Source organism: Talpa europaea (assembly GCF_964194135.1).
Source record: "Talpa europaea genome assembly, chromosome: 4".
Taxonomy (NCBI): domain Eukaryota; kingdom Metazoa; phylum Chordata; class Mammalia; order Eulipotyphla; family Talpidae; genus Talpa; species Talpa europaea.
Genome location: NC_140070.1, coordinates 96,556,211 through 96,573,759, shown reverse-complemented (window position 1 = coordinate 96,573,759; position 17,549 = coordinate 96,556,211). Strand labels below are relative to the sequence as shown.

The window sequence follows — 17,549 nt, the reverse complement described above, 5'->3', positions numbered from 1 at the left end:
TATAAACTGACTCAATCAAGCTTGTGATTGTTGGAGCAGTTGTCACAGAATAAATCTGTCAAACTATTTCCTGGGTTCAAATCCTCACTTTCATTATCTAATAAACTGTTTGTGTAACTATCACGAGTCTTTTATTCAGTCAACACTCCCATACTCTAGGATCATGCATTTGAAAAAAAAAAAAAAAAAACCAAAAAAACCCCCAGGAAATCCTAAGCTTTGGATGAATAAAGAGTTGGAATAATCTCTATATGATACCTTCACTCTATATCGGCTAGAATCTCAGTTATTTCAACATTTCATTTGCTCTCTTAACAAACACCTCGTTGCTGCCTCTCTCATCTGTACATCCTGCAAATTTAGATTGTGATTTGAAATTGTGTGTTGATCTAAAATAAAATCTAATAACAGCAAGGAAGTTGTATGTTCCATGATGTGTTCCATGAATAGAAACTTAAAGCTGGAAGGAACCTTTAGGGCCTTCTAATTTAAGCCCTTTATTTTACAGATGAGGAAACTGAAGCCCAGAGAGGTGAAGTGAGGTGCCCAAGGCCACACAGCAAGTTAGAGGCACAGCTAGTACCATAGCTCAAGTCTCCTGACTCCCAGTCCAGTGCTCCTCCCATTACTCCACGGGTCCTGTCTCTAAGCTTCCTGACAAATGCTAGAACGGTAAACCTCCACTAGTATTTTTCCAGACCATGTTAAAACTCTTAAGGGGGGAAGAAAAGGATGCTTTCTTGGATAATGTCAGCCATACGTAGCTCAAGCTGTCTAAAGTTCTGGGACAGGGTCTTTTTATGCAGCCAACAGAGTCCAAATGTGGTGCTGTTTGCTTGGCCCATATGTTTTCATGTGTTCCCAGTTAGGCCATTACTGGAGGGAAAAAAAACAAGAATCAGCTTGTTTTAAAACAAGGGACATACTGGACTCCCTCCCATCCCCCTTCAGAAAAAAAAAAATCAAGTTATCTTTAACAGATTCTAAAAATGCCTTTTCCCAAATATGCAGTCAGTTCCTTCAAAGGGCCCTTTGTTTATTTTCAGGAAGAAACCCAAGACAGCTGAAAACCAGAAGGCATCTGAGGAGAATGAGATTACTCAGCCGGGTGGATCCAGCGCCAAGCCGGGCCTTCCCTGCCTGAACTTTGAAGCTGTTTTGTCTCCAGACCCAGCCCTCATCCACTCAACACATTCACTGACAAACTCTCACGCTCACACCGGGTCATCTGATTGTGAGTACACCAGTGAGGTGACAGTGTCGTCGCGGTGCTTGGAGCTCGCTTCCCCCGGGTTCTGGCTTTTTTGCATTCAGAGCAAGCTGTTTCCATTTGGTCTTCTGAAGTAGCCAAAAGTAACTTGCCACCATTTTGACTCAGCCAACATCTCTATTTTCAAAGCTAGATTATATTTTAAAACCAGGTGACTGGCCGTGTGTCCTCAAAAGACTGATTAATTACATGAACCACATTCTCTTTCATAACATTAACTCTGAAGAAGTTGTGTTGGTGTTTTCTAATTATTCTTTTGTCTTGGTATTCTGAATCACAACATTTCCACCATGACTAAACTGAACAACCAAATATGGACCTCAAAAGGCCAGTCAGACACAAGGAAACATCCATTTTGAAATTACATAACACAAGTCAGCTTTGCATTAGTTATTGGAGTCTCATGTAGCTTGGCTGAATTTCTGTCTTTCCAGTTTTTAATTTATTTTGAAGTGGTTAAAGGATAGCATAAATTTACAGAAGAAAAGAGAATGACTTCCAAGAATTCAGAAGCCACCCAGACTTCACGTAGCCAATCAGAATTCAGGTTAAAAATATTTTTTAATTAAAAAAACTGCCTACGGGCTAAATTTGGAAATGGGCAGCTTAATGAGATTGTCGCTATTGAAATCACTCCATTGCTGTTTATTTTTGCTTTCTTCTCACTAATCTGGGAGTCACTTCTTCAAATTCTATTTTAAGAAAGTTGATAAATCACGTTTAGGAGATTGTCTTCTCTTTCTGATATGTAACCATATACTTCAGAGAGAAAGAAACATTTAAGTTGACACTGAAGAGAAATGGAACAGATTTAGGGGTTCTATCCAGAAGAATATTCCTTTTAGTCTTGAGATTCCCAATATCAGATGTCTGCAATTTATGTAGCTCCCCTAGAATAAGATAAGACCAAGAAAAGTTTATTTAAAAAAATCAAATAGACTCCGTTTATCCTATCTGAAAGACAAAAATTATTAGTTAGTAAATGAGGTTCTAAATTCCCTATCATCCTGACAAAACAAATGTAAAACTTTGCAAAGCGGGCAAAGGGTGAATTAATCTGGGAGATTCCATTCCCTCCTTCCTTCATCATAATAGTCTCTAGATAAGGGGACAAGAACTAGAAGTTGAAGATGGGGAGAAGAGAGCTTGTTCTGTTTGTGGCTGGGCTGAGACCAGTTCTACTTGTCCCTGGAAAATAAAAAGAGAAAAAAAGATCTGAATCTCTACAGCCTGTGCAATGTGTACAAAGTTGCTGTTTCTATAGAGAAACCTTGGAAGGGGTCAGAGCCCTGCCTATGTTCTGTGGGCTGTTGTAACAGTAACATCCTCAGACCTTCTTGCCTAGTCGTCTCCAGCCTAATAGTAATTACAGGAAGAATTGGAAAATAGCCTGGCATGGTGCCCATAGCCATGTGCACACTGTCCATACCTACCAGGAAGGTAGCCCGTTCCTGTGGAGAAGGGCCTGGAGCTCTTGCACGCAGACCTTCCTCGCCTGGCTTTCTGCCACACCTTATGGGGAAGATTACATATTGTAGTATGGCCTTAGCCCAGAAATCCCCTGTTACAACAAAATGAATGTTTTGCTGAATAGAGAAAACCCTGGGCTTCATTTATTGTGCTTTAACCATAAGTGTCCTCAGGCCAGGTCCAGGCATTTGCATGGTATATGTACAAAGAGCAGTATAAGCGAGGCACCATCTCAGTGACCCCCAAGGAAAGCCAGTGGATTCAAGCTCAGAAAGGTGTCTGAATACAACTGGAAGGAAAGCAAAGAGGAAAGAGAAACCTAATCTCCAGCTATTTACAAAGTCATTTTGATTTTGCCATTAAGATGTGTTAAGTCTTCTTTTCTCCAACCCGTTGTTTCAATTGATTATACTTTTCTCTAAATATATTTGGATTGTAGTTTGTCCTGATTTGAGCTTACACTTAAGAGAAAATTGTTTTTAGGAAAGATTCACTGAAATCTGTCCATTTGGAGATTGCTTGAGAGAAGAGAGGAAAGAGGTTTATTTTAAGCTGTTAAAATTTTTGGATGCTCTTCTTGCATTCAGGAGGAATTTTTTTTTTTTTTTTTTTTTTTACTTTCAAATGTCATTCCTACCATAGATTAATTTAAAAGCCTAATTTCTTTAAGGTAAAAGATTCAGCTCCTATTTAGAACTAACAGATTTGGGACATTTAAAAATAGTGCCCTTGACTTGTTAGTCTCTTTAACTTCAGAAACGTTCCACCAGTGTGTGGTGTTCCAAGCTTTCACAAGTGCCTGAATTTTTATAGCACCTTTTTATTTGTCATGTGTTTAGCAAAATTATTCTTAGTCATGCCTTAATGCCCATATCTTGTCAGTCATTATAATTCTTCCCAATTTACAGATGAGAAAACTGAGAAAATTGACACCTACTTGCTGGGTAGTTAACTCATTTGGAAAATGAGAGATGTTTATGGATTTTCTCTCACTGTGAGCAGCCTGAATTCCCTGTTCCAATTCCAGAGATGGCATTCCTTGCTCTAAATAGGCCTCTCAAAAACATGCAACTACTCATATTGGTGACTGGGTTATAAGGCAGAATGGATAAGCATCCCCACGAAAGAAAAGACAGCTTTGCGTATGAACCGGTAAGGGTGGGTGCACCACAGAGTTGTTTAAAGGACACGGCCCATATTTTAGAGTAAAGAGGACAAGTCTTGACCCTTTAGGTTCCCAGTAGGCTATGTAACGTGCTGAGCTACTTCAAGTTTAGCAAAAGATCCCAGTAATACTGAACACAAGAAAGAATATGGTTGGGAAATGCTTTCCTTTGTGAGGTGATGAGGTCAAAGGTTAACATTGCTACTGAAATGTGTGTTGCTCTGCGGTGAACTGGAAATTTCCTTTTCACAAACTCCCCCCTTCCCTCCGAGTTTGTCACTTCTTCACCATTTCTAAAACGCTAATGGTAAACAAACTCAGATTATGATGATGATGATGATCATGATGATGATGATGATCGTGATGATGGAAGGTGTTAGATGAGTTTTGGAATGCAGAGGGCAAAAAAACAAACCCCTAGGAGTTTGACAGAACAGTTACCCACAGAACAGGCTGAGGATGAGCTGAGCCAGTCTGCAGTACATCATACTCATACACACATCTGTATGTGTCTGTCTATATGCGACCAGAACTTTTACTTCCGTGTTCCTTCCATTTTCTCCCCCCCCCGGAGAAAGGCTCCCCTGGCAGGGAGAAGTGATTCTCTCGGTTGTCAGTGCTCTCTCCTTTTGCCTGTTGAGCAGCCTGTTCCGATGTCTCCCTTTTGTTGGAAGCCACCCTCCGTGGTTACTTACCTTTCCGTGTTTTACAATGGCCCCATCAGACTGTCTCATTTTTTGTGCCCTTGCCAAGATGCACTTACGCATTAACAGTTTTTATTTATTTTTAATTTAACCTTTACACATTACCAAACTGTTGTGTGGGTGGGTTTAACTTTAGCTCTGTAGGTAGCATGACTCCTCTGGGACTGAATACTGTTGAGGAGACTGGTGGGCTCTTCCTTCTCTCTCTCTCTCACCATCCCCCTCCCCCTCCCAGTCCTTTGCTTCACCCATCTATGTCCCCGGGATTAAAAATTTTAGTACACTTGGTTCCGTTTGAACTTTTGAGCAATTTTTTAGAGAACAAAACAAAGAGGATTTTTTATGGCAAACTCCATTAATGCCACATTAAGGCTGACATTTTAATTACCCCAAAGTCAGGAAATGCAAAGTTCAGGTTCCCACAGCAACAGAAACTGTCCCCTTGAGTGCAGGCATCACAGCAGAGTCTTTCATTCCCTGATTACACATCACCGGGCATGAGGACATTGTTTTTTAGCCACGTTGATGGAAAAAAGCACAGCTTTTTAGCCTTTGTTTTTTTCCGGTAACTACAGTTGAGGATATTGGTCTTTAGCTTCCCCCCACCCAAACCATCTATATGTATTATCCTAAAATGGAAGATTGTTATAGCTCTGCATGTGCACACGGACAGAATTAAAGTTGCTGTGGGAACATTAACTCTGATTTCCGGACTTCCGTGCCAGTCACATTTAAACCATAATGTTGTAATTTTTGGCATGTAATAAATGTGCATTTCATGTACACAGACAGAAAGAAGCATAAAATGTATTTTAAAGAGCAATTAATTACTAACTTTGTGATTAAAAAACATTTGGTGCATGTTCCTTCCCATTTAGCATCAGCTGCTGGTCTTAGCCAGGCCTAATAGATGACATACTGTGTCTCATCCTGTATCTCAGATGTACTTACTGTATGTTCCTGTTCTTCAGGATAATTAATTCCCTTAGTAAAGCTGTAGGGGGAAAACAAAATGGAAGGAATATGCAAGCATGTAAATAGGGTAAAGGATATTTTGAAGGAAATGATTCATTTCTGCAAATAAACCTCTTAGTCCCTGATAAAGAGCCAGAAATCTGCTAAGTGGGTGTAGACAAAGGTTTCTGGCCACCTTAAAGCATCTGGTCCAGGGCCATAAGAACAACTTGAAAGCAGATTTCCCCCTGAATTCCGGACAGCCCATGGGGGAGTGATTTTGCTCTGTAATAACTTTTCAGGCTTCAGGCTTAAAAAGTTGTTTTACTCTGCAACAACTTTCCAGTTTACATTCAAACTGGAAAAGAAAAGTTGTAGAGAACCATCTAACAGGGACTTTGCCAAAGAACCCCCAATTTAGATGGAAGTATTTTTTTTCCTTCCTTTAGATTTGGATCTAGTTGACCTATTTGTATTGGAGAAGGAAGTCTTTCAAAATAATAGTTTGAACAAGTTTGTGAGTAGATAGAATTGGTAGCTCTACTGTAAGGTGTAGCATTTTCGTAAGTTCTTGAGCATTTACTTGAAACTGGGTGAGAAATTTGATAAGAAAGGATGGGTCCCTTAAACCCTCAGCTAAAGCTTCAAAGGGGACATACTCATGAAAAATGTGCACCTCTGTTCTTGTGATTTGCTCGTTATTTTTCCTGTCGTGTCTTCTTTTTTGCTCAGTTTTGGTTGCGTATGGTATTTAACCTTTGAGAAAAATACTTCAGTTTTACGGGGTTCTGGTTTGCTTTTACTTGGACTGTCTTTATGTGTGAATGTATGTCTGTATGAGTGAAAACTGCTCCAGCAAGTTTGAAGGTCTCTTTGGCAAATTTGACTGCGTGTTCAGAAAGTTTCCAATCAGAAAGCTGATTCAGTGTAAAACCTTCCAAAAACTTCCTGAGGCACCTGTTCACATGAAAAGATTGGATTTCTGCTGGAGGTGCTCAGAAGGCAGTGTTTATAACTAAAGATCTCTGTTTGGAGTGCCAAAAAAATGGAAAACATTTTGGCCCCAAAAAAACCTCCATAAATGTTCAAAATGTATAATCAAACAAAAGCTTCATTTGGATTCAAATGCGTGTATCTCAGCAGATGTGTCTAAACTGACTGGAATCCCACAGGAGCAGCTGAACTGGATTTTGGTATGTCTTGATAACTGAAAGAGTTATTCTTAGACTTTAGAAGGACAAAAATGGTCCATCTGTGAGGAACGGTAATAGAGACATGGCAAAAAAAAAGAAGAAGAAGAAGAAGAAGAAGTATCCTCTGAAAGAGTTTATTTATGGAATTTAGGACAAGTTGGACAATCCCGAAAACATTTTGGGGTCATACTAATTCGCAGAAGAAATATAGCAAGCATGCAATGAAATAAGCAACCAGATAGTTACTGTATGGTTTGCTATTAATTTTCTAATAGAGTTCCTATCAGTTAAATAATAAGTAGAGCATCATTGGTATAACTAAAAGCTCTCATTGTCTCCAAAGTGTCCTGCATTCTTTATTCTGCTTCCTATTTTAAAAATTACATAATTACCTTTTATTGCTAAGTTTAAATTGTTTTTTTCTTTCTGCTTTCATTATCCAAGTAAACCTCTTATCTATTAAGTATGGATTCATTCCTTTAAAGATAGTCTCTCCCCCCTTTTAAAAAGTCACCTTTCTGCCTCTGAATTGATTGATACATAATGTCTTTGAATTATTTTTATTACCTTTGATACCCTTATTTAGAGCTTTCAGTGCTTAGTCCAGCCATTATATAGCAGAAGGCCAGTTAATTTTTTGTCTTGCTTTTGTTTGCTAGAGGTTCTGCTTAATATTTCTAGGGATACATTTATTTTATTTTACTTACTATTGAGGTAACATTGATTTGCATCATGGTTTGTGTATTAACAGTATAGGCTCTCTCAGCTCTGGTGTTGTTATCACACCTACCATCAAAACACCCACAGTACACCACCCTTCATGTCATCATTTTTATAAAATTCTCCTTTTTATAAAACTTACCCTCTCCCTACAATGCTAATTTAATTGACCGTCTTTCATGGTCACTTAATTCAGTAATTTTGGTAGTCACCGTCACATTCATTCATGCATTACTTCAGTTAGTCATTCCTAGTCACTACTGAATCCCTCATTTTATGCCAAGTCCACAGCTGGGACTAGGAGTGAAGATGAAAACACTTTAGTTCACTTGAGAAACTCGCATTGTTCCTAAGCTCTTTCCTAAACCTATAAGGAGGGACATACAAATCAGTAATAAAGTGTTTGATAATGGCACAAAACACTACCAGGCTCCTGAGGAGGGAGCTGAAGCAGTCGTAAGAGCTTCACAGGGAAGGTGACATTAAACCTGGATCACCAAGGAGGGAATAGAAGAGGAGGGAATGGCATTCCAGGAAGAAGGAACAGAGCAAAAGTATAAAGGCACAAAATGGTATTTTATAAAAACAGAAGTTCAGTATATGATACTCAGTCCTCCTTACATTTTGCCTCATTTTTCTCCTTGGATGGTTTATATTGGGTGACATCGCCTGCCATTAAAATTCAGCAGGGCTGAATTGTAGGTCCCTTTTACAGACACCTGATGTCCAAATAAATAATAAAGCAAGACATCCACTTATTTTCTAATAGGCACAAGTGACCTCTTCATATAATCAATAGGTGTCGAAAAGTATTATGCAGGATCTAGAGATAATTTATTGATGCATGGCTTTTAGAATACTTTTTCTTATTGAAAAAGGTTTGTTCCTGGAGCCAGAATCACCTAACAGTGTCATGCTGGAACTCTGTCATTGACTCGTGGTCTCTCCAGATTCTAGCAATCTGTCCTCTTGTGAAATCCTCCCAAGTCCCTTGGCAAATCTGATCTGCCCATTGCCTCAAGTCACACCATGCCATATTGCTCTCCCAAACACTGATGCATGTGTTTGTGAGTGTCCACATATAACTGTTAAGACTGCTGATTTTCAGGGCTATATTCTTCATCTTGCCATCTCATATCTTACTGGAGTACATCTTTAATTCCTATCAGCAGCTGCTAGTGACAGTTTCATATGTGCTTCCTCCGCTCATGGCAAAATTCATTATATAAAATTAGTGTTCTTCCATTTTTGTCAGGGTTTCTCACATCCTGATTTAAAAAAATGAAACATCACATAGACTACTGCCCTCAGAGATGTGTCATTTAGTATCTATTCAGTGTGAGCATGAAGATTCTAGGAATTTCCTTGTTTAAAGGAAATTTCAAGTCAGACTCTTCTACCAATAAACTCACACCAAGTACCCTAGATAAACCTCTTTTTTTAAAGATCTATCTATCTATCTATCTATCTATCTATCTATCTATCTATCTATCTATTTATACAAGCAGTGGGTACAGTCAGAAGCGTGGGAGGGCGAGAGAATTCACCAGAGCCAGAGTGGGGAACAGAGCAGGCAGACTGACGAAGTACACTGCTGAGGGGAGCAGCGGGTGGCAGGAGAGGTCTGCGCCCCATGTGGGACCCTCGCCCAGCAGCCAGGGATCGAACCGGTGCTGCAGAGGCTGCAGGCAGCTTCGCAACCCAGCACTCACCCGGAAGACCCACCCTAGATAAACCTCTTATTACTTCATCAGCAAAATTAACACTTTCTGCTCTCTATTTTGCTTTTCTTCTGCCTCTCCATCCTTTATTATCTCTCAGGAATGTGTATCAGTTAGAATTTTTTATGAACACTGAAAGAGACTAAAGGTTACCTGGTCTAAACCCAGATAAGGGAATGGAGGCCCAAAGATACCACATATACCAAAAGGTTCCTAGCTTAGTGAGTGAAAGAGCCAGAAGGAACCTTTCTTCTTCCCCCACCATGCCCTGCTGCCTGTTACTCAGGCTGCTTCTAAGAGAACTTAAATATTCTGCACAAAAAGAAAACCAGGACTCTTCATTGACTTGCTGAATGCTTTCAGTGTGGAGAAGTGAGCTAGGTATTGTGCAAGAGGTGGTTTTATAAACTGGAGTCCTATGCCCAGAGACTTAGAGTCTCATAGAGAAGCTCAGATACATTCACAAACAACTCCCTTGTGGGGTAGTTAAAGACACTCCCCTGCATGCACTGAACACTGATTTCACTCACTTGGCAAGCATTTGTAGAGTTCATCTATGTGCCTGGAACTTCACCAAATTCAATAGTGCTCCAAAGGTGGAGACAAACAGATCCTGCCACCAAGAGATTAAAACTTAATAGTGTCTTAAGTCACTGTTATTTTAGATGGACATTAGAAAATTCATAAAATGCATTATAATCCAGTTAACAGTAACATCTAGTTCAGTTTGTCATTTTAAAAAAGATCCATTTGAGCTCTTAGAAATGAACAACATTTCATTGGAGGGGAAGCATTATGGTTAGGTGTAAGGAGTTTTCATCCTGGTACAGAGCTGTGAAAGGGTTTTAAGAAGGGGTTGCAATGACTTGGCTATAGGATCATCTAACTTAGCAGCAAGGATGTGGCGCATGCTGGGTGTGGGAGGGGTGCCTGGAGGGAGGAGAGAGCCCAGGAAGCTTTCTCAGCAGTTCAGACTATTGGTAACCCGAAGGGCACTGTTCGAAGGGAGGGTAGGGATGAGTCAGGTTCAGCATATTTAGTGGATGAGGGCAGACAGCTCTGGAGCTGAGAATTAGGTAAGAGAGAAAATCATCAAAGATAACTCCAAGAGGTCTCACTAATAGCAGGAATCTAGAAAACTTAAATAAGGGACCAGAAAGTGAAAATCAAAATCAACAAAAAACTATGAACCAGAGACACTCTCTGGGGGGTAGGGGGCGGGAGGGGATGGATTGGGGTCAAAATAAGGGGGTTGCAATTGTATGGGGAATATAAAAATAAAATTTATTATTAAAAAAAGATAACTCCAAGATATCAAAAAGAGAAGTATAAAGGAAGTGTTTAGCGGAACAGAATATAGTTCAGTTTTATGGGGTGCTGAGTATGCGATATCAGGGATGGACCCACTTGGAGACAAGTGACTTTGAGTCACACACGGTGCTGGAGGACAGCGCAAGAGGTCATACATGGTCATGAATGTGGAAATCAATTCAAAGATGACTTTGTTGAGAGAAAAAAAAAGAAAATAGAAACTCGGAGATGATTTACAATGCTTGATTAAAAAAGAAAATGAAATGCCATCGAAGGAAGAAAAGCAGGATAGTGGGGTGAGATGTCAGGGAGGGATGGGGAGTAATGGTGAGCACAGCACACCCCCAGGCTTGGTTGCTTCCTGGTGGGTGTTGAGAAGGCAGAATCTGATGCATCATAAAAACACCATAAAAAGGGATCCTGGGATGGGAAAAGAGCAACTGCAAAACTATTTTGTGAAAAAGTCTAATACAGCAAGTCCTCAAATAACATTTTGTTCAGTGTCATTTTGTGACAGTGTTGATGAGAAATAAAACTTCCTAGCCAAGGCAATTGTCTTTGGAGTTTGCACAACCTCCCCACCTCCCCAGAGGTGTGCATGTTAGGTTCACTGGTGTGTTTGAATTGCTCTAGTAGAAATGTGGGTGTTAGTGTGGCCTGTGATGGAGTGGGTCCTGTCCAAAGTGGTTCCCATCCTGTGCCCAAAGCTGCTGGGATAGACTCAGCCACTTGAGACCCTGAGCTGGAATTAGCAGGTTGGAAAATAGTTGAATGAATGAATGCGAATTATTAATGTTAGAAGTGTTTTGGGTTTTTATTTAGAAGTTTGGTGATTTTTTGTGATCAGAAATATGCACTTACTTCTCATTTATCTCAATTTGCTTATGGTAAATTGGTTTCATTACATACCATTTTGCTTAAAGCTGTAGTTTTCAAGAACCTAGCAACAACATTACTGTGCTTTAAAAGAAACTAATGAACAGGTACACAAAAGTGGGGTAACAAATATTTTTATGATGCAAAAGTCCCCCATTCATTTAGAGACTAAAGAATAAAACCTTCTGTTAAGGAAGACTCTGCTATTAAGTAGGAAAGATGAGAGAAAAACTAGATTTCCCATTTTACAAGGAAATTGATAAATATTTGTAAAAGAAATTTGAAGTCACTACCCTTGCTCAACAAATCAATAATTTCCATTCCTTCTCTACTTTTCCCCCAGCATTGCATTTCTCTTCCTTTTAGTAAATAAGAGGGAATATTTTGCAATAATTGTTACATGACTTCTTTGGATGCCTTCACAAATACTCAGTCATGCTGTATCTAATACCTGAGTGTTAGGTAGAAGACAGATATCACACAACTTTTATCATTTATATTTTTTAAGTATTTTAAGAAATTATAGCAAAATGTAATCCTCCTTTTAATGCCAAAGATTTTGAACTTCTTTTACGCTAGGCCAAATTAAAGTAGCTCTGTGGTTACTAGCAAACCTGTTTTCTGTTCACACATACTACTTAATTGTCACAAGATACCCTCATGTTCATTATTCGAGGGTTTTTTTGTAAATGTTTGCTCAGACTCTGTGGCTCTCTTTGGTGGTTAAGGACATCCCTAAGGCCAATGTCACCTGGACGCACAGTAACCACAATTACTTCCACTTCAAGACGGTGCTCTGAAACCTGCTAAGTCAAGAGTTACTTCACTCTGCTATTAAACTACCTATAAAACTAAGAAAATCACTTTATCACTACTAGAATTTCCATAAATAACCACATGGAAAAATTTTGAATATGAGTCTTAATAACTTCATGAGGAAGTTTGAATTCATAGTTGGTATCAAAATAGACCTTCAAGAGGTTTTCCTTTTCAATTCCAAAAAAGAATTTTTTTCCTGCTATTCAATTTATCCTTAGTGGTTTTATCTAAGTTCATGTCATTTTTATGCTACCATCTCATGTAGTATTAAACCAAGGCATACATATTTTTAAGAAAAATTCATGTGGCACATAGAATACCATGTGAAGTTTCAAGAAGTGGCAACTATAATACTTTTGTCATTTTTTTTGCTATAATCATTTTCTTTCCTGTAAAATCACTTATTGTCTCTTTATCTCATATCTCAACTGGGTACTTGGATACCAAGGTGATAATGGAAGAAAGGCGAATATAAACTAAACGTGGACTACAGAGTGTGGTTCCATATCTCAGGGAAAATACAAATTCCGAACTTTAACAATTAGAAGTTAACCCCAGGAGAAAATTACCTATCCCTTCCTCAGGGAAATATTGTAGGCTTCTGATGCAAGAATAAGTATTTTTCCTCCATTTTTAAGGAAACCACCAGAAATCTAGTCTATCCATTTCACTCCTCACCTGAAAGCTCCAGAGGGCTGGTTGGATCCCATGCTTCTAAAGTAGTGTCATAAGCCTGGGTCAGTGCTGAGAGCACGCTCAAGAAAACCTGTTGTCTGTGGGCTGTGATACAGGCAGAGGCTTTACACACAGGTCACTTCTTTCCCTCTGAGAGGAGGAATTCCTAACTTGGAGGTCTTCAACTTCCTGGTGCCATGACTGGAACCCTCTCAAAGTCTGTGAACTTACTAAGCAGGTATATGTGCCCTGGGGGGGGGGGGGGGAGGGGAGAGGATGGTTCTGGGACATGACTGTATAACTTTTTTTTTTGACGATTTTTTTTTTATGCATACAAGAACTGGGGTACAGGCCAGAGGTGCTGGGTCGGGGTGGGGGTGCGGTGAGAGGATTCACCAGAGACAGAGAGAACAGAACAGGCAGATTAACTGAAATACATTAATGAGGGGAGCAGTGGGCGAGACAGGAGAGGTCTGCTATGCCATGTGGGATAGCTCCCTGGCTGGGGATTGAGCTTGTACTGCAGTGGCTGCAGATAGCTTCATAGTGCTGACACTTAAACCCCTTGCACCACCAGGGAGGCCCTAACTTTCATTAAATTAAGTTCAGGGAACTAAAAGAAGGAAAGAGCCACTTCCCTGAGACATATCTTAATCAGAATACCCAGTCTCCATGCTCAGACCTGTCCCCCAAGAGTAAACTAATAAGCAAGGAGAGGTCCAGTGCAAACACCCAAATACAGAATGGCTCCTGGAGCTCTTACTTGACCTCTCAATATGCCCACTGAGTAGGGGCAGGCACCATGACAGACCTCTAAAGCTACTTCTTGAAGACTTGATAATCCACTAAAATACAGACCTTTTATTGCTCAGAAAGTGTTTTCTCAATCACCTCCCATCCCCGGCTTGCAATTTGTTACTTTTAATATGAACTTCAACCAATGAATGTATTTTCCTGTGTTTACTTAACCTCCCTGTTTCCATTTTCTCATATGCGTAATGAGAATGAAAATAGTGCCTACCTCATAGGATTATTATAAGAATTAGATGGAATGTTCTACGTGAAACCCTAAAACAGCACCAGGCAGACAGACAGCACTCAGTGGATTTGAGCACTAGCTATGGTTTGTGCTTTAAATTATTAAGGAAATGTCTACTAAAATTGATGCAGCATAAATGAGGGTCATAGCATGGGCCCTGTCCTACCCCCTGTGAATAACGGAGACCAAAGGTCTGTAGTTACCGTCCTCACTTCAGGAGAAGGCCAGTGCCCCTTTCCTGGTTCCCAAAAGGGTAGACTGGGAGGCCTCTCCATTATCTTTTTCCCTTCCTTTATTCCCTCAATTGTCTTTTTTTCACTAAAATCTGAAAATTACTAATACTCCCTAAACGTTCATTTACTTAGTATTTCTGTATTATGTCAAATAGAGAAGTTGTTATTCTTACGAAACACTGCATGTTACAGATAAGGAAACTGTGGCCTAGAGAAGTTAAAAAAAATTCTCTTTGAATGTTTTTCTCTTGGGCTAAGTAAGATATGTGGTATTACTTATATTGTAGTACTGACCCATGAAGTTCCTTCTTAATACTGACCCATGAAGTTCCTTCTTGTCCTCCAGTACATCCCAAACACTGAGAGATGTTCCAATTGCAGAGAATGGTCTTGTGTGCTATCTTCCCCCTAGAGTACATTGTAGGATTTGTACGTGCCCCCACCACACCCCTTAGGCATTGTGTCACTGTAGCCACCCGCCAGCCCGAATACTTGAAAAGGTGAAGCGTCGGGTCCTTGGAAGGGAGAACTGCTGCGCTGCCCATCAGAAAGCCCTTTCCAAAGAGACATTCTCACGACAAAAGAGGTGCATCGTTTATCTTTTTGCAAGACAGCCCACCTGATGGCTTCACAGTATTTTGAACTAATTCAAAGTAGAGGTAAAGGTAGAAGAGTAACTGTGCTTCACTGCAGTGGAGGATTGCTCTTAATCACTCAGTTACCTTCTTCCATTCGGAAGCAGTTCACAGTAGTTAGAAAAATGTAGTCTTAAGAAATTCAGTAAGACTTGTTAACACATTGTGCCTTGAAGCCTTTCCTGTTCCATCGCACCCACATAGTTGTTGGTAATGCATGGAGATAATTTCTGACATTTGCTTCTCCTGAGCACTTTGGCTGCTGTGTATAGAATTCCAGAGAACACATGAGGATGGAACTTGAGCTACAAGTCTCTCACTGATAGTTTGTGATCAAATGCTACACTAGACTGTGTGCAAGTCTGTTTAAATCCTAAGTCAAAGTTTTAAAATAATAACTCACTGAGTCATGATTTCAAAATCGCATATGCAGTATTCCTTAAATCACATGTTGGTAGCTAATCAGCAGAATCCAAAGACACAAATTAGATGGTACAATATTTACAGAGAAAATGTATGTGTAGCTTGAAAAGTAACCATCCTCAGGGTTGTAGTCTCCCCCACCCCCCACACAAAAGGTAGCAATTGCAATCTGAACTCTCAACATTGTAGCCAAGAAGACTGGCTATAACAATAGAAAGAGCTTTAAGACAAAACTTCTTCCTTAAAGGACTCTGACTCGTCAAGAAATATATTTGAGAAAGACTCAGAAGAAATACTAGGTAAGATGAGTTATTACTGCTCTTCAAATAACGTTCTAGCGGCTAAATGATTAAATGCTTATTTTGGCCAGGTAGGAGAATTTGTGAAGGCAGAAATCTGGTTTATCTTGTTTACTGCTGGATCCTTAGCACCCTAGTACAGTGTTTGGACAGAGTAGGTGCTCAGCAAATACTTGGTGAAGGAATGAATGAATGTGATGGGGGAGAATTTGCAAAAATAAGAGTCAGAGTGCGCCTGTGAGCGTTCTACCCATTTATAAGAGTATAGGTACTGATTTTTTATCTGATTCTTTTAATTCAGCAGACCTACAAAACAATGTGCGTCACAAATACCCTCTTGTTTTCAATGCTGGGAAAAGAGAATCATTTCTGTTGGATGTTGACTGCTACATGTTTTGATTCTAGTAGCAATATGGCAGGGTTAAGGTCAACTTTGTGGGATAATCTGGTGCCTGTTTTTGATAGATATCATGAAAATAGATACTTATTTTCAAGATGCTCAAACAGATGATTAGGAGAAAGCTCCAGAAAACCTTGACACACCAAAAAGGAAAGGCTTTTCTACTCCCACCCCCAGTATTGTACTATCCTGTGCCTTTTTCTGTAACCCCAAAACCTCCTCCTTGCTTTACCCTTTCCTCAGGTCTCATCTTTGTCTAGGGCATATAGCATGTGACTCTCATTCTAGCAAGTAGATAGTTCTTGAGAAATCCACCCCCACACAATGCTCACAAGCTCCTCTCATGGGAATGGCATGATTTGATCAGCAGCAGGCTGAGCTGGCCCAGGGAAACAAGAGCTTGGCACAGAATCGTTAGTGCCCTCCTGCTGAAAGGACCCTCGAGAGAGTTCTTCACGCCCATCCTCCCTCAACTGGCTGGACAGTAGAAGGATGTGTAGGAAAACAAATTTCTGGCTGAATGAATAGGGGATTAAATGAATGAGAGATGAGTTCACTCCTCCAGAAGTCTCTGCCATCCCACTTGAATAGAAACTAACTTTGAAGCCACTCTGTTCTCCGTGGCACGATTGTGTATATAGTCAGCTTTGGAATATGGTTACCATCTGCTGCCAGTGCACAGGACTAAGGAAGTATTGGGGTGGGTAGGAGGAGGCCAGGAGGGAAGAAAAGAGACACTTAAAACGAGCTAATGATCCCCTTTGTGTTAGAGTCTAGGTTTCAGAACATCAGTCCTGTACTTCAAGAACAAAACACCAGTGTGTCTTACACCACACCAGGCGCCGGCACATCAGATAAGACCTGCGCTGTGTGGTGTTCAGCCGCAGAGCCTCAAGAAGTTGTAAAAGTGAAATTAAATGAGAAAACTGAGGAACTGAAAGGAGAAAAGGCTTAGGGTAAAACACAGTCAAGAGAGCTCTGCAGATCTGTGCCTTCAGGGTTACAATAGTTCAAAAATGAATCTACTAATTAAAGAGTTGGAAAATGTGACCAATCCCAGGAATGTACACATCTTTGACTGAAATGAATACATTGTGATCCCTTAGTAGACTCTCAGGGTGAAAGTGACCTGGCTGTTGTGCATTGTTATGGATTTAAACAGTTGATTAATAGTAATAGACAGCTATACTAGAGACTTGAAAAACAGTAAAGGCTATTAAGTAAAGCCAGTAAAACTATAGAACATCTCCAACAGGCAATGAATAGCTCACAGGTTTTCCTAGTTTCCCAGATAATATCTGTATAATTTGTTGGGCATGGCAAGGAATCACACTGAACAGTTGCGTACTGAAAATGGTGTGCCAGAGTGTAATTATCAAGCTAACAGTGTACATCAGTGAAAAAATTTTTACAGTAAACTTTGCTTTTGAAGGGTTAGGTAGCTGGCTAAGTGCATTTGAAGGTAAATACTGTTATATAGTCAGTAGTAGTTTTGTATATCAAGTTTGAGAAATTTGCATGGTGGGGAGATGGAAATCCTTTTTGCTTTGCAAGGAAAGAATCTCATCAGAGATAGATGTATGTATCTGGATTTATGACATCAGTCTGCAGCATTGATAGTCATAAACATGCAAAAATCACT

General features: G+C 39.9%; 1 protein-coding gene across 1 annotated transcript in view; it reads left to right on the top strand.

The window, feature by feature from the left end:
- Positions 1 to 1,050: 1,050 nt before the first annotated feature.
- Positions 1,051 to 17,549, top strand: part of ZBTB20 (zinc finger and BTB domain containing 20) — a gene marked incomplete at its 3' end in the record, with an annotated part of 42,928 nt that continues 26,429 nt past the window's right edge. Inside the window, exon 1 of the mRNA XM_084231793.1 lies at positions 1,051 to 1,234. The remainder of the gene's footprint in view (positions 1,235 to 17,549) is intronic.